This window comes from Phodopus roborovskii, unplaced genomic scaffold (genome assembly GCF_943737965.1).
Source record: "Phodopus roborovskii unplaced genomic scaffold, PHOROB, whole genome shotgun sequence".
In the NCBI taxonomy this organism is placed as follows: Eukaryota; Metazoa; Chordata; class Mammalia; order Rodentia; family Cricetidae; genus Phodopus; species Phodopus roborovskii.
In genome coordinates this window covers 20,643,820-20,664,384 of record NW_026126558.1, presented here as the reverse complement: position 1 = coordinate 20,664,384, position 20,565 = coordinate 20,643,820, and positions in this window count along the sequence as shown.

Here is a 20,565-nt window from a genome sequence, read left to right as displayed (position 1 = left end):
GTAGAAGTCATCATCATATATACACCTCTCTACAGGTTGTTCTTTGTCATCCCTGACTCAGTTAATTATCTTTATCAACTTGACTGAATTTAGAGTGGCCTTGGAGGTAGGTCTGTGAGTATGCTTCCAGAGAGAAAAGACTGAGGAGGGGAATCCCACCTTGAATGTGGCCCCTGACCACACACAGTTCTACCCATGGAATAGTAAATGGAGAAGGGGAAAAGCCAGCAGAGAGCTTATATTCCTGTATTGCCTTTTCTGATTTCTCTCTAACAGTGTGAGCAGCTCTGCCATATGTCCTCTGTTGTGTTGGACAGAACCCTCTGAAACCCTGAGCCAGAACAAACCCTTTGACCCTTAAGTTATTTGTCTCCTGTATTTTTTCAAAGCAATGGGTGAGGCCACACACTTTGGTGCCATTTTAAAGTCCTTGGGACTTTACTACAGAGTGTCTGCCAGTCTATTTCCTCAGTAGGTACATTACCATCCTGCCAGAGCACAGGCAAGCATACTTCATTAGCTCCACGCACAGGTATCACTCTGAATGGTGTGATGTTAGCTTTCAGTCCCAAGGTGGAAAATTCAAATATCAAGAAAGGTAGGCAAAAAGCATCTTTAAAAGTTAGCTGACCAATCAGACGAGTTGAGTTAATGTGTTCGTTTGTTTGTTTGTTTGGAATCTCTGACCATGTGCTGTAACACAGATAGGTTTTAGACTTCTGATCTGGATTGTCTTATTTGGATTGTAATGGATCAGTTCAACAAGCATTAAAGTCCAACTGTGTGCACTTCACTGCCAGGTGCCTGAGGGAGGAGCTTAGAGTATGTAAGACAAGAACAGGGAAAGGAACTCAAGCACCTGTTGGCAGGAGTGCTACGGACCATTGAGATGGAGCTGTCACCATGGAGTCTGGGTTTCAGGGGAGGAATGGAGCATTGACAGGATAGACTGAGATTGCTTTTGGAAGGATAGAGACAAGAAGAAGATACTTTGAGGAACAGTACAGACAAATAAAAAGAAGACATTGCTAGGGAATAGTGTATAGTTTCCTTGATTAGATCATCAGGTTGTGAGGGGTGGGGGCTGGTAGATTGGGCTGCAGAGTGAGGATGGACTCAACATTCCATTGAGGTCAGCAATGCTCTTTAAGACTCGGGTGGGTTATTATCCCAGAAGCAGTTTCTGGTGCTTAGAACCAGAGGAGACTTGAGGCTTTGGAAGCACGGAGAAGAATCTGGAAACCACAAGAGTCTAGTGCATCCCATCATGAATGGAACTTGGAAGACAATCTAGAAAGCCTCCCCCTGAGCTGCATATAGAGGATAGATAGTGGATATGGTAAGAGTTCCAGACAGCATGAGGTGAGCAAGCTGTGTAGGGAAGTAATAGTTCCTTAAATAGAAAGATGGAAGGAATAATGGTTTGTGGAGTGGAGACAGGGACAGGGCTGGGGCTATTTAGGCTGCATTCAGTCTTGATATTCAAGGCAGGGTTCAGTGAATATGGCTTCAATAAACAGGGAGGAGCAGAATGGCTGGTGAAGAATTCAGTCATTCCAGATAAGAAGCCATAATGCCTCAAGTCAGAAAGAACTAAATAGTAAACACAGCCAGCCTTGCATTCTAAGGAACAGCATGTTCTGGGGGAGCCCTCTGGGCCCTCTCACTACACAACACGACTTCAGGCTGGACAGGCCCACTCTCCACAGAATGGCATGGTTCGTCTGGCCTTGAAGTTTCACTGCCTACCCCAGACCAGAAAGTGTCCCATTCACTTCCATTTGGAGAGATCCTTCAATCAGTGACTGAGTGGGATTTGTGCTTGGGAGCTTGAAACTGCCTCCTACCACCTCTCAGAGCTAATTATTAACTTTGCAGGGATTCTGTGTGCTGGATGTTAAACACAGCTGTTGTTAAAAATTAGATCACATACAATTAAATAAATTATATCAAAAGCAAAGGTAATTGAGGACCACTTCCTAACTATTTTGCTATAGTTTCCTATTCTCTATTCTCTTGTTTTGAGATAATATCTTGTGTCTGTATTTTGGTTAAATGTGTATATTTAATGGTGCCGGGATTCTCTTTCTAAGCCCTTTATGTCTAGAGCTACTCTGTTGGTAGCTTGAAGTCATCCATGACGGAGCACTGAGACCATAGATGTGGGCAGATGCCCTTAGATATGTGGCTGTTGACCTCCTACTCTGAACTGGTGGAGAGATTGGCTCAGCTGGGAACATGCTGTGTATGCATGAGGGCCTGAGTTTGATCCCCAGCACTCACAACTATTATCCCAGCACTGCCAGGCAGGGGTTAACAGGTGGATACCATCTGCTGGCTTGCTAGCTAACCTAGCCAGATCAGTAAGCCCAATTGAGGAAGGATATTGAAGTCTACCTCTGGCCTCCACATGCATTAAATATGCCCACATGCATATATATATATATATATATATATATATATATATATATAAAAACAGTAGCAAAGTACACACACACAGATACATATGCATGCACTCACACTACACACACACACAGAGTGTACCATTGTGCTGCTGAGGTGGAAGACAGAGTTCAAGCCCTTCATGTCTTGGGGTGGGTTGACTCTGAGGTAGTATTCTTTACTGATCCCCAGGGGTATCCAGTAAGACAAAACCTCTTGGTCCCTGTCCTCTTCTTTGTCTTACTAGCTCACTCCCTTACCACTGAGGTTCATCCTAAAACAAAAGCCTTATTAAAGCTTTGACAGATGCAACTAAGGCAAACATAAGGAGGGCCCTTCTTTGAGGTAAGAAGAACTGATAAGACAAGGACCACAAAAACATTGCACACGGTTAGTGGCAGGAGCTGGGGGTTGGCTGGCCAGTTCCTCCTGTCTAGGAAGTATTGCCATCTAGAACACTTGACTTTTAACCTTATTTTATTTCATTTTATTCATATTTTAATTAAACTCAGGAAAAGTTTTACATAGCTCAGGCTGCGCTCATACTTATTATGTCACTGAGAATAATTTTGAATTCTTGATGTTCCTGTCTTCTGAGTGATGGAATTACAGGCGTATACCAATATGCCTGATGTTTGTGGCTTTACGGATGGAACCCAAGGCTTATCCATGCTAGATAAGCACTGCCAACTGAGCCACGCTCATAGGCTTACATTATTATTTACATCTTCTGTATTTTGTTTGAGATTTATTTTCATTCGTGTGTGTGTGTGTGTGTGTGTGTGTGTGTGTGTGTGTGTGTGTACACATATGGGTGTAGGTGCTGAGAGATACCAAAAGGGGACATTGGCTCCTCTGGAGTGGGGATTATAGAAGATGTGTGAGCCACTGGATGTGGATGTAAGATCAAGTGCTCTTATCTGCTTAGCCACCTCTCTAGTCCACTACTTCTTGTCCCTTTCTTGAAGAACAGTGGGTATGGTGAACAAAAGATGCTGCATTCTTCAGGGCCTAGAGGTTCCCATCCATGCAACATTAAAACAGCAAGAGAAAGTCACCAAACAACTGCATGTATGGCTGTAATTGACTGATTAATTGCATCTTTTGTTTTGTTTTTAGAGATGAGGTCTTACGATGCATCTCCTTGAGCTCACTATAGCTTAGGCTGGCCTAGAACATGTGATCTCTCAGCCTCAGTGTCCTGCGTGCTGAGATTATAAGCCTGTACCACCATATCCAGCTGTTTATTCCTTTTTCATGTAGAAACTTATCTAGTGAGAGTGAGCAGAGACCTGACTTTTTTCTACACAGAATTACATAATATGAAACTGTATAATTTCTAATTCTTCTTCATGGCTGCTCAGAAACAAATTTCCCACATTTATGTGGCTCCCACATGAGAATATGACCTTAATTCCACAAGGCAATTTCCAACATCCATGGGCATGGTCACAGCCAGCCATATGGGTAGAACAGACTGGGTTATGGGGCAGCCCCTGTTCCCTTTCTTCTGGTTTCATTTTCCTACTTTTAACTCACCCCACATCATTACGACTGAGATCCGCTGAAAACATACCACACAGAAGCAGACAATTTTAGTGGATCTTAAACTTGTATTGCTTTCTTTCCATCTACCCATGCGGACAGTCCACCTTAATGTACTTCTGTTTAGTTATTGGAAAGTCTTGTCTGTTGTCTGCTGAGAACCTCCCAGGACTCTTAAATATTTCTCACTCCTCAAACAATTCAGGTGGGCACAGTCTTCCAATCTCTGCACACTTCTTTATTGCCTGATCGTTATGGGTACCGTTTCATGGCTCTCTCCGCTGGCACTGTAGGAAATTACAGACTCTGTTTCTATAAGCCTGCCCCTTCCTTTCCCCACATCAAATTTTTTTTTTTGCTTTCTCTTGCATTTTGGGTTTCAATTCTTGTTTGAACCTACAAAACCTATTTATAATAGTATTGGCTTATATATATATATATGTATATATATATATATATGTATATATGTACTCTTTTTCCCTCCCCTAAGGTGGGTTGTTATTTTTAATGATTGCTTTAATGGCAGTCTGAGATGTCCCTGCCTGGAGAGGCCCTTTCTTTCTGTCCATAATGAGACTTACTTCATTTGCACTGTCCTGAGATTTACGGAGGGATGGAATGGGGAGGGCACCCTTCCAATTTATTACATCTTAAATGAGCTGCTTCTAGGGCAAAACCTAAACAAAACAAAAGAGGCCTTAAAGCAGTGTGTGCGTACTGTTGAGTCTGATGTTTATTGAGCCGCGCGGAGGGGTTTGGTGAAGAGTCTAAGATTGGGAGGAGGGTGATAACCGTTCTTTTGTGTTCTGCTCACCCTCTGCACTTTTTCCTTTGCCACCCACTCTCCCATACCTCCCATCACCGCCTCTACCAGGTGACCGTTGAGATTTCATGTCCTCTTCTCTATGTTTTTAGCTGTGATGGTTCGTTTTTGCCATACTTTGAATTTTGGATGAAACAGGATGAAAGAGGAATCTCAATTTCATGCCATTTGGCACAGTGACATCAGTTTTTAGATAGCCGAGCTCAAGAGCATTTGTCAACTGGAAGAAATGGTATTGTTCCTCCTTTGTGTGAAAAGGTGATGACAATTCCATTCAGGTTTCCACTATCATGCTGTCTCAAAGATCCCAGGCCCATATTCAGTGTTGACCAGTTTTCTTTCACGCCTCATACTAACAAAGACTGTCCCTCCAGTGCACTCCCTTCTCCCTGTGGGGTTGGTGGCCACTGGGAACGGGCAGCTACTTGTACAGGTGGGAAAGCTCTGGCTGGGAATGTGTTCAGATTTCCACCTATTGAACTTAAAGGGCGAGCAGATGACCGAATTTAAGGGCCCTGTGGCAGTCTGCCAGTTGTCTGTTATTTGCTCTTGGTTTGCCCGAGTTTTGTTGTTTTGTTTTTAAATCCTGGAAAGAAGGGGTCAGCCCCGCCCTTCACCACAGTTTTGGCATATCCTAGGTGCAGATATCTCCTCCATCTGAGTCAGTGTTGCCAATGAAAAGGGTTAAGCCTCAGCCCCAGGGAGGGCCTTCTCTTTGGCACACCGTAGCAGTTCAGCCTGGATTTAGGTGCCCAGGCTGCATGGTCGGTTCTCCCTTGCTTTGTGGCCTGTCACCTCCCAAATCTTCCTTTCACCCACATGTACAGAAAGGGTGAAGTTTTTGTCACCCACAAGTGTCAGCGCACACTCTAAAGTCAAAGCAGTTGCTGCTTCAGGGCAGTGTGGCACTCCCAGCATCCTTGATTTTGGAAATGAGGCGTTCTGTTCCTCGTTGTGGTTTAAAGACGATAGAGATGCATTTCGCACAGTACAAAACACCAGCAATACATGTATGGATTCCAATATTGTTTCATTAAAAACCCTTTGGTGCCTTCGCCTCGCTTCTCTTGATAGGCGAGGCGATAAGAAGCTTCTACACACCTCAGCTTTCTTTTTTTTTCCCCTAGACTCAAACTTCAGAATATTTTCAATATCTGCAACATTATCTTTTGAATAATAATTACCTCTTATATTAAATTATAAGACAGCAGGATTCAGGATTAGATCTCTCCATATTATTCTAGTGAAGGAAATTATGACAGGGGTCATTTTTTAGAATTATGGAGCAGGGTAAAAGGTCCCAGGCAGCATTAGAAGGCAAAGGCGTTTATAATTAAATTGTAATTTAGGCCTGTGATTTATCGTTTTCTCAATGAAAAATTTGGTGCTGCCGAGAGATCCTAAGAGGAACTTTAGTGAGATACAACTTAATGAAATAATAAAAAGAAAAATTATTCTGGAATAGATTGCATTACCGTGTAGAACAATCGCAGCCTGCCTTCTGCAGGCTCCTCCATGATCCATGCTGTATTTCAGGGCTCTTTCATTTTAACTAGACTTTTCTTTGGAGCTGAGGCAGGACATAAGAATTTTGAGTTTGATATCAAAAGTATTTTTGTAGACTTGAGTAATATGATTCAAAACTTCCATATTCTGTGCTTTTGTACATATGTGTATATATTTGCCAACATTTGTCCATTTGCTAAAAGCTGCCCAAATTGAAGAGATGTTGCTGGGCTAATCACTGTAATAAAACTTGATTCATTGGTTCTAAAATAATAGTTGATTTCTTATGCCTTGTTTATCATTGAGGCTTATGTCCATGAAGGTGAACCTCTGGTATTTTTATTATCCTTTGTGCCTAAACTTCTGTATTTCCCTGGGCAGCTCTCTCTGACTACATATCCATAGCTACATGAATACACAAAACCAGAAGGAAGAGTATAGAGAATGAATTGTTCAGATTTCATAACATAAAAAGTAATAGTATAATTAAAAGAAAAATAATAGAGTCCTTGGCTTTAAGGGAAAAAAAGACTTTTTACAAGCTTTCAATATGAAGTCAGCGATTTTATAAAACTAATTTTGACCAAAGATTTGTTTCACGATAAGTCCAATTCAGTGGGTGTTTTGAGCAGAGAGATTAAACAGTTGAGTTATTAAAAAAAAAAAAAAGTACATCTTGTACTGGTGATAAGATTCTTGCATTTATTGTAATTCAAATTGTTCACTTATTGTTATGTTTTAATTGAATCCCTAGAACCTTGATTGCTTTAATGAGCTTGGTGGTAGTTCTTTAAAAATAATCAAGCTAATAAACTTTTAATGGCATGTGTTTTAAATAATTGATTGGAAATGATGTAAATATCTGTTTATCTAGGAGTCTTTAACAGCTTTCATATTAAACACCTAGTCTCTGGATTAAGTGTGTATGTGTGTGTTTACATGATAAACTTGAGGTATACCAAAAAAGCATGTATTTTCCATTTTCTCTAAATATGTTTTCAGTAGCAGACATTGGTAGTATTCATTGACCAAATAACAGATTATGAGGAATTATCTAAATGCATGGTTATATAAAAGTTCATCATGCCATGCAATGATCTTTTAAGTTGTAAACATCTCTGATCTCATAAACATTTTGCCCTTTTTATGTTTTAAAATATATCTTCTAACTTCAGAGAATTGAAGCCAGTGACATCTATTTCTCAGAAAACAGGATTTTCTTTTTGAGATAAAGTCTCATTGTTCAAGGCTGACTTTGAACTCACTGTAGCCAAAGATATTGTAACTTTCTGATCTTCTCGAGTGCCCGGATTATAGATCTGGCCCTCTGTGTCTGAGTATATGGTACTAGATATGGTACCCAGGTGGATGCTAGGCAAGCATTCTACCAGTTGAGCAACTTCCATATTCCAGGAGACAGCTTTACTAACATTTAATCCATGATATTTAACAATGTCCTGTTGAGAGTCATTTCTATAATAATCCAAGATTTCTATTCTGTTTTCCTTCTCAATCTTCCAAACTTCAGGCAGGATGAATGTGGTATGGTAGCCTCAGCCTTGTTCTCTGTTTGGCTCAGAAGGTGTATGGTGGCCCCAGCAATATTCTCTGGTTAACTCAGAATGTGGTTATGGCACCTGCACCTTGTTTTCTGGTTGGCTCAGTGGTAGTTAAAAGCATAAGCTGGTATCATGATCTTCTCAAGTGGTTAAACTATTTCTCATCTGTAAAAACTGGAAAAAAAGAATAATGTGTGCCTCCTGGGATTGCTAAACACATGCAAGAAGTTAACACATGTAACTTACTTAGTACAGTGTTGGGCAAATAATGAGTACTTCATATGTGTTGAAGCCTTGTTTGTCTACCTGTAGTTATGGAGCATGATTGAGTTCCCTGGACATATTTTGATGAAAATTTTTATTGAGGACCTTAATAATAATTAAGAAAAACAATACTTGGCCATCTACATTTTGCTCTAAATGAAATGGCTAATTCTCAAGGGAGCCCTTAAAATGTTCTTTCATGCATGTGGAATATGTTAATCTCTCATTTCTTAGACTCATGTTTTTTTCTTTTTCTTTTCAAATAATTGAGACTTAGGTAGACATGACTATGATACAGAGATTCTTATCTAGTCTTTTATCACCACTTGGAAACTCTCTCTCACTCTCTCCTGCCTCTCTCTGCCAACATTGATGAGCCGAAGTGGAGCAAGATTAAATCCTTCTTGTGACTGAAGAACTGTCCCAAACCCCACACTTCATTTAGTTGTCATATCTCAGGCTTTCAGTCTGTCTTCAAATTCTGTGACCTCGACTGTTTTGAATACTGGTCAGTTAGTTTATGGAATGATTCTCTCTTCCCCCCTGATTAGATTAAGGACATATGATTTGGGGAGTATCATAGAGAAGCTTCATCTTTCTCATATTATGATCTGTGTGTCTTCTTCTTGGTGACATCACTCTTGGTCACTAGACTAGAAAGGTACCATGTGATGTTTTTTGGTCACATCACCTTTTGTCACTAGGCTGGGAAGGTGGCTGTAGCTTTTCTTCTTGAACAGCTGGTTTTCCCTTACTAGCATAGAGTTAAACTTCATGGAGATGAAGTGGATCTGCTTCTTCTTCTCAGCTTTCATAAGTTTTAACATTCATCAGTAGCTCTACCTGCAATAGCTCTTGCTGTGAAAATCTAATTGCAATTTTCTATCCATTCTTCAGCCTGATTATCATTAATCATCAATTTGACACAGCCTAGAGTCACCTGAGAATAGAGTCTCAGATGAGAGCTTATCAGCCTGTCAGGGCATATCTGTGGGGGTGTGTCTGATGGTTAATTGATGTAGGAAGGCTCAGCCCACTGTGGGCAGCACCATTTCTAGGCATGTGTTCCTGGGCTCTGTAACAAATTTAGCAGACCATGAGTCTTCAGGATTCAGCAAACAATGATCTCTGTGATTTCTGTACCAAGTTCCTGCTTGATTTCCTTCCTTGATTTCTGTTAGTTATGGACTGTGACCTGGAAGTATAAAAAAACTCTTTTCTCCATAAGCTGCTTTCAGTCACAATGTTTTATACAGCAGGAGAAAGGCAAACAGAATATTCCTTTCTATTCTAATCTAATAAGTATAATTATTAAGAGCTGCCTATCCTCCAAAACTGGTTAATTATTTTCCCCCAGATCAATGTCCAAATTCAAAATTTTAAGATACTTCTTTCTCCCTTCTACATAAATTTTCTTATTTTTCCCACTATATTAATTCTCAAGTATGTCCCCTTTTCGTGGTCTACATACACAAATATTAGAATTAGTTGCTACATGAATTATATAACAGTTAGTAATAATTATTGTGTAATTTAATCTTGGCATTTTCTATGCCTTTCTTCAGAATCTCTGTTAGAGATAGGACTAGTGGCTCAAACCGGTAATCTTAGCACAATGTAAGCTGGGACATGAGAGTTATATATAGTGTGAGACTAGTCTGATCTAGACAATGAGTGCTGGGCAAATCTGGGCTACAGAAAAACCCATTCCAAAATATCTATCATCCTGTCTGTCTGTCTATCTATCTATCTATCTATCTATCTATCTATCTATCTATCATTTGAATATTCCTCTTCCTTTCCAGAAGTTTCTGGAAAGGATCAGTTATGAAAGTCAGAAACATAGCAAAGTGGAAATTAATAAGGGATTTTGTATTGTCTTGTGGGAGAATGAAGGTGGCCAAAGGAAGATATCTGATTGCTACTTGTTGTGTTGACATGTTTGACATGTCTGATTGAGTTGACATCACACACAAAGGCACACCAAGGTAGCAATGACTGTACCTAAGCCACATCTGCATTCCATTTCCTGCTGATGTGTCTTAACAAATACATTCTAGGAAGTACTTTCCAGGTTAATGGGTGATGGGACTTCTACTGATGTCATTTCCATGTAGAATTCTTGACCCAATAGCCCATTTCCTTGGCTAATGTTAATCCCAACAACCCATTTCCTTGGCTAATGTTAACCCCAACAGCCCATTTTCCTGACTAATGATAATCCCAACAGCCCATTACCTTGGCTAATGTTAATCCCAGCAGCCTCCAAAAGTAGCAAGTGTGAGAGGAAGACTCACCCAGTGCTATTTGTTAAGCAGCCCCTATAAGTTGAAAGCCACATTGGTCACCATGGCAACCCTGGATGCTTTGTCACCTATATTTTATGTGCACCCACATCTCTATACTGAACATGACTATGAATAGCTATAATCCACAGTATTTGGCTTTGTCTTGCTATGTGTTTAAGAGATTTGCCACAGTCTTGATGTCATTAAATGAAGCTCTCATCCAATGACTAATGAAGTTTTCATAGATGCACCTTTATTTTCCTATGTTCGGACTAATATGGTACCTCAAATGTCCTCAGTAGGTTTGTGCCACAATTTCTCATTTACCCAGAAGTCTGTACATGAACCACTTTTTAATTTTGTTTTTGCATCATCTTTGAAAGATTTTCTTTTGCAGATGTCCAGAATTCTGCCAGGCCAAGCCTAAATGTCAACACAGATATTTTCTAATCCTGCTTCTTCGTCCTTATCCTCCCCTGCCCCTCTTGTGTGCTGTCTTCAGGGTTATTCCAGTTTCTTGTCCTGTTAATTACTTACATGAGAGCTTGAATTTGAGCAGATGAGTTGGGCAGAAGGCAGTGAAGGGCCTAAGACAAATAGATATTGGGGTTAGGGGTAGAAAGAAGAATCACTCACTAATTAGGCCCTGCTGTGACCTAGGCCCTGCAAGCAAGGGGTAGGTGGATGATCCTGATCCTGATTTTGTAGATAAAAGAAGCTGATATGAGGGATCAAAGATGCATATAAAGTTACAAACCTGATAGTAAGTGGGATGGGATTTAGACTCCAGCTATAACCCCATCTTTCCTACTCTCTTGCCTGTCTACAAAGACTCTTGGACTAAAGCCAGGAAAGCTGGACTTGAAGCCTTGATGTTGTATTGCTGTGGTCTTGGGCACATAGAACCATTTGATCTCATAGAACTTATTTTATCAACTCTCAAATGGGAAATAAAAAGTGATAGGAAATAAATGGGGTGTTGTTTTTTCTTAAGTATTAAACATTAGTGTCAGCCAATTGGGTATATTGGGGTCATTGTTTTCAAGCACAAAGCAGTAGTATGAGAACATTTGTCTAAAAGCACTTCTAAAAACCATTTACTAATTAACCAACCCATTGGAGAAAGGGGAGGAGATCTTGCTTAAGCAGCTGGCTCATGCACCTCCATGTATGAATAGCTTTACAGATAAGAGACAAAATCGAGCACCGTGCCTGTGTGAGTTGTCTCACCGCCTGTAATGGCCCACATGGCCTTGAACTTGAATAGCTTCAGCTTCTTGAGTTCTTCGGTCAGTCATGATTACTTTTTGTCCACTTGGTCAGTGAATGACCCTTTGCTTCGTGTCTGTCTCCATCAAGCTGGCTTTGCATCTTGAAAAGCTTCCAATACTCATTTACAATAATGTACAAAAAGCAAAAGAGAAGCTGGGGAGTGAGTGAATTTTCACTGATGAAAGTTCATGTTCTCTGTACAGACTCAAAAGACCAGAAGATCCTCAAGGAGTATCCTCCCTGCCTCTATTCAACTTGAAAAATCTGTAAAAATGCTACATTTTTTTTAAATAAAAAGAGCAAACAAAGCCCAAACCTCATGGTTATTTAAGTCTGGAAAACTAAAGACATCCTTGTTCCAAATCTCACCATGACAAGCTTAATTATTGGTCTTGTTTTGGTTCTGCTCCTTCATCATGTTCTTCCATTACTTCTTGCTCAGACGTCATTGGTAAGTGTTTTATAGTCAGTCAGGAGACACACAGGCTCATGAATGGCTTTCTTTAGTCACTGTAAGATAAGCAGATTTCTAAGAAAATCTTATGGATGGAAGATAGACATTTGATTTTATGTTTTGCAATGAGAATCCTAATTGAAGGGAGGGGCCTTCTGCATTGACCTGCAGATATTTTCTTTATGGGATTGACAGAGGCCAGTGCAGAACTGTTCTTCCCTCCTTCCCTATGGCATTCATGAGAAGAAAAGGAAGGCTTTGATTGCCCCCTCAATAGTGCAGAATGCCACTTGGTCCATCTTCTCCCTTGTCATGTTCTTGCCTGCTGTGATGCTGGGGGGGGGCTGCTTAGCAATAATTCTGGATGGAGCCTAGATCCAAACATCTTAAAAAGCCCCAATCCAAAGTGAGACTGCTATAAATAATAAACAGGACATTGGCTCCACTTACTACTATTAATTCCCAAATAGGTCAGACACATTGTTTAAAAATGCAAGCATCACAACAAAGTGTGGTCCCTAGATGCGGAGCTTGATGTGTGTGCGCAGATTTTCTGGACACACTATGGAAAAAAGTAGCCCACACCTCTGCTTCTCTACTTAAAATATTTATATATTATCTCTGAAAAGTGCTACTTCTGAAATGCAATTTATTATAAGCTGATGGAGCTCAAGGGCTCTCTGTCCTCTGAGAAGCCCTTCTTATTCTATGACTGCTGAGTGGTTCATGCTAACTTAACTTTCTCAGACCCATGGAGTTCTCAGGAGGATTGAGGCTGTTGCCAAATTTCTCCCAGTCTCTTGCTGAACAGCTTGGCACTCATCCTCAGTCCTCTTTTGTTTCTTCAGAGGGTCTAATTTCACACGTTGGGGATCTCATTGTTTGCCAGCCAAAATAAAATGGCATAGTTCAAAACTCTTTACACAATTCAAAACACTCCCCCACCATCCAGAGTTTTGTCAGCTTTCCCTTCTGCTCCAGTCCAATGTTAACTTTCTCTCTTTCATGGCAAGAATAATTAGACAATTATGTATTGACACTTTCAATGTGAAATGGCATATTTTCTTTGATGCCCCTTCTGAAAGTCAGATCAGTCATGTGTTCCACTGAGAACATGAATGGTTAGAACCCGGAGTGTATCTCCTTGGATAAAAAAAAAAAAAAAAAAAAAAAAAAAAAAAAAAAAAAAACAAAAACAAACAAACAAACAAAAAAACACCATAGTATGATTCCACTGAGAAATGGCAGTAATTACTTTTTCTGAGTAATCATTTGCAATTAAAAAAATATACACAGGTGACCTTCATTAATGTGTTTAAACCTCCTGACCTGTAGAAACGAGTTACTTCCTTTAAACTTGCTTGCATTCCCTCCCATTTCCTAGAAAGGCTATAACTGAGAATAACAAAGAAGTCCTGTGGAGTTGGGACTGACTGTACATCTGGCTGGATTCATTCAAATAAAAGGGATATAAGATGGCTTGTAGCCTGATTGCTGGAGTTCTCTCCCTTGTTTCCCACACGAAGTTTGCACTGGTTTCTAATAAAAAAGGAAACCCCTCAAGACTCTGGTGAGCATCCTTCCTCCTGTCCCCACTCTTAATGTCTGCTGCTACCATCTATCCATCATAGATGAGCCTCTAACTCTTGGCCACATTCAAAGGGGAGGATTCATTTATACTCTTGGAGGGAGATCTAGCCAGTAATTTGGAGGGTAAAGTTCACATACACCAGAATCCTGGAGAAGGATCCCAGGCAAAGGAGAGACACAGTTCATACAGCAGGAAAGATTGATCAGAAGGTAAGGAATCCTGGGCTAATACAGGCAGAAACAGTGTCTCCTTTCCCTGGTGAATCTAAAATGCTGTTATGAGGCAGGGTCTACCTCACCACTGACCTTCAAATCTTAAATCCTTTGTATATAATAGATATTTTCTTTTTTTCCCCTTTCCCTGGGACTGGGAATTGAACTCTGGATATTGTATATGCTGAGCACATGCATTACTACTGAGGCACCTACCCAGCCCATGCAAAAGATATTCCTTAATTACTCTTTGCATGACTAAATCAATGGGTCAATAGTTCAAAATTTAAAACAAACAAACATATGGCTATGTCATGCATGTCAAATACCTTGAGAGACAGTTTCCTAATATACTAGAGAATACACCTTTCAGACTTATCCTGCCTGGGTCAGATGCAGACTCTACCATATACCAGGTATATTGTTTTTGAAACTCACTTACTCATCCTAGATATTGTGTAAAGATGAGAGCAGTCACGGAACCTGCTTCATAAGGTTACTGTAAAGATTCCAGGCTAGTGACTATTAGGTACCATGTCAGGTTCGTAATAAACATTTAATATATCTCACTATTTTTACCCAACTTCTCTAGCTACTCAATGGAAGGGCCAGAATTTGAATCCAGGATTGTCTCAGTCTAATTCCCACGGAGTTTCTAGACTTAGCACTGCTGGTGGCTTTCATGGACGCTCTTAGAGTTCCTTTGGCCTATGTGTTGATGTATTACAATACTTGTTTCTTATCTAGTCTCAGAGTTTTCTAAAAACTTAGTTGTAGATGAAGACTGAGGAGTTTCTCTGGTGAGATAATTTCCTAGAAACTTTGGGCTGATTCCTAGACAACACAGGTGATCTGATCGTGGCCACAAGGCTTCTTGTTTTGTTTAAGGCACACTCGTTTCTTAATAGAGCTGACAGACCAGAAACAGAAGCAGCAGTAAGAACTGAACACATTGCAGCTTGGTTTTGATAACCCAGAGGGCCAGTACAGCCTATGTTGTTGAGCACACGAATAGTTCTTACTCCCTGTGGATGATAGTTTCTTACTTTAACATGTGCTGTCTTATCCAGGATTGGGCATTGGGTCTGTGTGCCATAGACCACTGACACATTGGATAATACACCATTCAAACTTCAGAAGCCACAGAAGACTATCATTTCATTTGCTCTGCTCATCAATCTTGTGTGTGTGTGTGTGTGTGTGTGTGTGTGTGTGTGGTCATGTGTGCATGCACCTGTGTGTGCACATAAGCTTGTACATGGAGGCAGAAATTGATGTTGGGTTGCTTCTCAAATGCTTTATACCACACACACACACACACACACACACAGAGAGAGAGAGAGAGAGAGAGAGAGAGAGAGAGAGAGAGAGAGAGAGAGAGGGAGGGAGACTGAAGCATGGTCTCTCACTGAACTTTGAGCTCATAGTTTTTTTGGCAAGCCCTAGGGGTCCTTCTGTCTCTATCTCCCAACCCTGAGAGCATACATACATACATACATGCATACATACATACATACATACATACATACATACATACACACACCTATTACCCACCATGCTCAACTTTTGTACAGGAGGCCTGCAGGATCAAACTCAGGTCTTGATGCTTTTGCCAAAAGCCTTTTACCATCTGAGCCATCTTCTCTCCTGCTCACTAGTCTTTAAGCTAGAAATTTGTACGTGCGTTATGTGGGCCATGCTGTATGTAACCTTCATAGTTGAGTGGCTGTAGTAAGGACATCAGTCTGGTGATGGGGACAGTGATGGTCTGAGCTCTATGTCTCTGGTGTCCAGTAGAGTATAGTCACACGATGGGGCCAGGATGGCAAAGGTAGCCCAACAAGGGAATGTACTAGTACCCAAGTGCTTTCCAAACCCCACTGCATTATGTTGATTAATGTTCAGTTGATCAAAGAGAATAACACAACCATGCCGAGGCTGAAAGGCAGAGAAATAAACACCCCTCCTGATTGGGAAGCTTCAAGATCAAGTTGCAAAAGTGTGAGGCACATCATTATGACCATTTTTTAAAATAATAAGTTCCAAATGTGTGAAACATGGTTTCAAGTTTATGGTGACAAGGCAGAAATTAAAAGTTCTTTAAATACCTGCTGAGAAATTTGCTGCTCAGAACTCCACCAACCCCCAATTAATTTGAAGTGTGTTTCTTACTTCAGGCAGACTACTTAGGGTCATATGGTTTTAGTCTGGGGTCACAGAAAGCTTAATGCATAGCACAAAGTCTGCAAATGGAACCTGGACTGGTCCCAGTGCATGTAAAAATCTCCTTTATGCTTCTGAAGCACTGTGCATCTGTCTCTGGTTGTCGATAAGCTTTGCAAAGGAAACCTGGTAGTCTTGACTTCTGAGATTTTTATGAAAATTAAAACCACAGGAAACCTGATAAATTTTACATATTCCATCTGACTTTCAGCATAGAACCTTTCTATGACCTTCTAGAGGATGCTATGCTGTGAGCCACACCCCTCTGAATCAGGCCCCCTTAGCTCTTCCTCTTAAACAAGCAGCTGTTCCGATGCTGAGCAGGTTGGAGAGGAGACCATTTTCTCCCAGAGCAAAGGAGGCTTCTGAACAGAGCCTGGACTGCTCCCACTCTTGCTGGAGTAGCTAATGTGCCTGCAGTGGCCTCTCAGATCTTGATCAGCTTGGACTGGCTACAAGAGCAGCCCCTGGGGTCAATATGTGGGACCATGTGGCTACTTCTGTGGGGTGTTGTAAGTTCATTTAGGACTCTGAGGGCTTCTTAATGCATATACGTATATGACGAGCAGGGGGCCACTTAGGGTGTTGGTCCTTGCCTTCCACCTTTTTTTTGGAGACAGTCTCTTTGTTGTTTTCCTGCTGGGTATGACAGTCTACCTGGCCCATAAGCTTCTAGAAATTCTCCTATCTCCATCTACCCTCTCCTCATGGGAGCACTGGGATTGCAGACACTTGTACCAAGTCCAGATTTTATGTGGGAATCTAAATTCGGGTCCTCACACTTGTGTGGCAAGCACTCCACCCACTGAGCTATCTCTCCAGCCCTGGTAGCCTAAAGTTTTATATGATATTCACTCAAGTCTTGAAGAATAGCATTTGTGGATCTTGTAGTGTTAGCTCCTTATGGAAAGACTTTGCTTCCCTGTGCTGTACCATTGACCTACTTGATGGGTGTTTCAGAAAGGAGCTACTAAGGACCTGTCATTGTGGATGCCTACTTGGGTATTGTAATCCACATTATCACACAGTAGGCCCAGTGGAAAGATATACTTTATGTTAGGGGCCTTACAGTTTTCTTGACTTATTTATTTATATATGTATGCATACAGGTGTCCAAGTTCATGTGTGGAGGTCAGAGGACAGTTTTTAGGAATTTATTTTTTTCTTCTTCCATATGGATCTGGGGAATTAAACTCAGGTCCTCAGGTTTGGTGGTAGCACATTTTTGTGCTGAGTGACCATGCCAGTCTCCTCATATCATCTCTTGTAGTTGAGCTAGCAGATTATCCCATACCTAATGGGTTAACAGGTGAATCTGACTGACAGTTGTCGCCTTACATTTCTATAGGTAAATCTCCTGTGGCTAAAATCAAGATGTGGTAGGGGCATAATCTCTGTGGACTCCAGGAATTATTTTTGTCCCTTTGTCTGGCTTCTCTGGACATCAGAATTCCTTGGCCCATATCTTCTCCATCTTTAAAGAAAGCAGGTTCAGTCTCTGATGAATCCAATTTTGCTTTTCATTCTTCTTACCTCTTCCACACTATAAAGAACCACTGTTGTGTATAGTACCTACTTTGATAGCCTGAGATAATCTTATTGTAACTTTAGCTGATTACAAGTTAAGCTTTTCTTTGCCATGTAACCTAAAATATTCTAAAGAGTAGGTGTTGGGTGTCTGGCACAATCCAGCATACACTTTATTTTCTTTACTTTGACCTCTAGGATGCCCGAAGCATCAAGGAACTAGGACATCTTTCATCTCACTCTCTTAACATTTTTCTTTTGTCTCTGTATTCTAATTCATGTTGATATATATATATATATATATATATATATATATATATATACTGAAAATGAATATAAATAATCACTACAGTTGGTGAACTTCCAGCAGGACATGGGTCAGTAAACTACAGTCCACAAGCTAATTCTAGCTCCCTTCCTGTTTTTGTAGATAAAGGTCTATTGGAACAAAGCTACTGCTTTACCACTGTGAAGACAGAGTTGAGTCAGTGTTGGAAGTAGTCCTTGTTCTAGCCACCCTGAGGGTTAGAGCATGCCATTGTTTCTTCTTTATGTTGGTAGTTCCCTTATCAATCCTGGGAAATGTTGTACAGATACAGGGTTGATTTCTTGCAGATTTTGATTTGATTTAGGGATTGTAAGATTACTCAGGGACTTTGTGACAATGTGGACTTGTAAAATCATGTGGTATCTATATAATTAGATGATCATCTTGTTCATTAGGGGTCACTCCCCATACCTTGATGCCCCAGTCTGCCTGACCTTGGAGATTTATCTCTGGAGGTCTGAGTGGGAAGTGAGTGGATTTTGGACTAGTTTAGCATTCTATAAGCAGCATGATAGTGCAGCATTCACCCATAATTCACAGTGAAGGTGGTTTCAAAGTACAGTGGCAATACTTTACTGAACAGCATTTGTTTACTAGGCAAAACTATAATGAAAGACACCTGTGTGTACATGCATGCCAGGAGTCTCTGGTGTGTATAGTCTGTCTCTGAAAAAATAATCTTGCAGTTGTCATTTACTGTTTTTTAAAGCAGTATGCAATGGTTAGGTTTGCAAACTGTATAAATAATGGCATTCCTTGTGATTATTTCAAAGGAAATGGAGTTGGATTTTCTTCTAAGCAACTACTATGTTTTACATAATCATTCTTCAAAGAACCATCCCAGGGGCCTTATGCATAAAAGTACATTGAGTCTGAAGTGTGGTTTATACACATTGGGAGGATTGGATATTGAGTTTGGAGACCAGGATCAGTTACCTGTCTAAGGTACTTCCTATCTTAGAGAACCTCTGTTGGGTGATACTAGACTCAGCTTATCGCGAGAGGATTTTCATCTTGTAAGAGGCTTAGAAACTTCAACTGCAGCCATCACCAAACTTACTCAAGACTTTAGACTGCTCTGAATTGAGTTCTATCATTTATTTATGGTTCTTTCTTCCTAGTTTTGGTCATGATCACCCCTTTCTAACCTCCAGTGTTCTGTATTTCTGGTAGCTGCAATTTTAGTGAAACAGTTAAGGTACATGCCTGACTTTTATAATTGATTCTGTGTGTTTCTTCACACAGTCATTCTCACACAGTGAGACAGTCATTCTTAAGCCTACCTTGTAGAGCAGCGAGTGACTAGATCAGTAACTCTTCTAAAGCAGCTCCCCTTTGCTGCAACCACTGTTCATCCATCCTCCTTTCATTTGTATACTCATTAGACTCTAGGGATCAGAATAGCAAGTGCTTCTGGAAACCAACTTTTGAGTATCTTGTTTTTCACTTCTGCACTTAAAAATAAATCACAAATAAGTAGCTTGTTTCCATTATTATACTAAATGGTGGTTAATTCTTACACTTTGCAACATTACTGATTATTTTTTTCTAAACAATTGGGTGGGTGTATTCCTGTTAGATTCTGAACTTTGGATTTCTTCGTTGGCATTCACTCCATGCATAAACTTTCTCTTACCTGTGAACTGTTTGATACTGTTATCCCAGTGATGTTGATGAAGGAGGGTTGCTCTGGCTTCTACTGAGTTGTTAAGGTTTTATATCTGTGTCAGTATTAAGTATACATGTTAGGTATGTCTGTGACTCACACGTAGGGCAATGATACACTCAAATCCATTCCCTTCCCCAAAATATAGCCTAAGGTTTACCTTTTTATCCTGTGTGTGTGTGTGTGTGTGTGTGTGTGTGTGTGTGTGTGTGGCGCAATTTTCAACATATACTCCTGCCAGAGATTTATCCTTAAGTTATTATTGGCAAAGAACATTCATTTTATTTTCTTTCTACATGGTAACCAGTATGGGAAAAAAATCACAAATTTCTTCCCATCTTTCCTCATATTATATTTAGCAATGGATCAAGATGTATCCATGGATGGAGAGTTATTGTTTAATGAAAGTATGTTTCTCTTACCTTTGCTTCTTTGGGAAGGGAGGATGTAGGCTTTCTCTGAAACCAGAAAAGCTTTCCCTCTTAGATACGGTGCCTTTTGTGTTTACTGCAGCCATCACACCCATGGCTTTGAAGAATTTTGACAATGTTCTACAGCCCCAGATATGCCTCATTTTTAGCCAAGCGTATATGCTCTCAATTTCCACAAATGCCTTTGATTCCTATTTTCTAGATCTCTTTCTTAAACCAAACTTTTTTTTTTTCATATTTACAGGCTTCCAACATTTTGTGAACTCTTCTGAGACCAAGAGAGAAATAAATCAAGGAAGAGCTCTGACCTGGGTATGTAGACACATCCCAGTGGGGTGTCCCAGAAACAATTCAGGGCATCACCTCTGAGTGCTTTGTTTTATCCAAAGTTCAAGATTGCTTGAAGCTAGGAGTGTGTGTTCCTGTCAGAATTT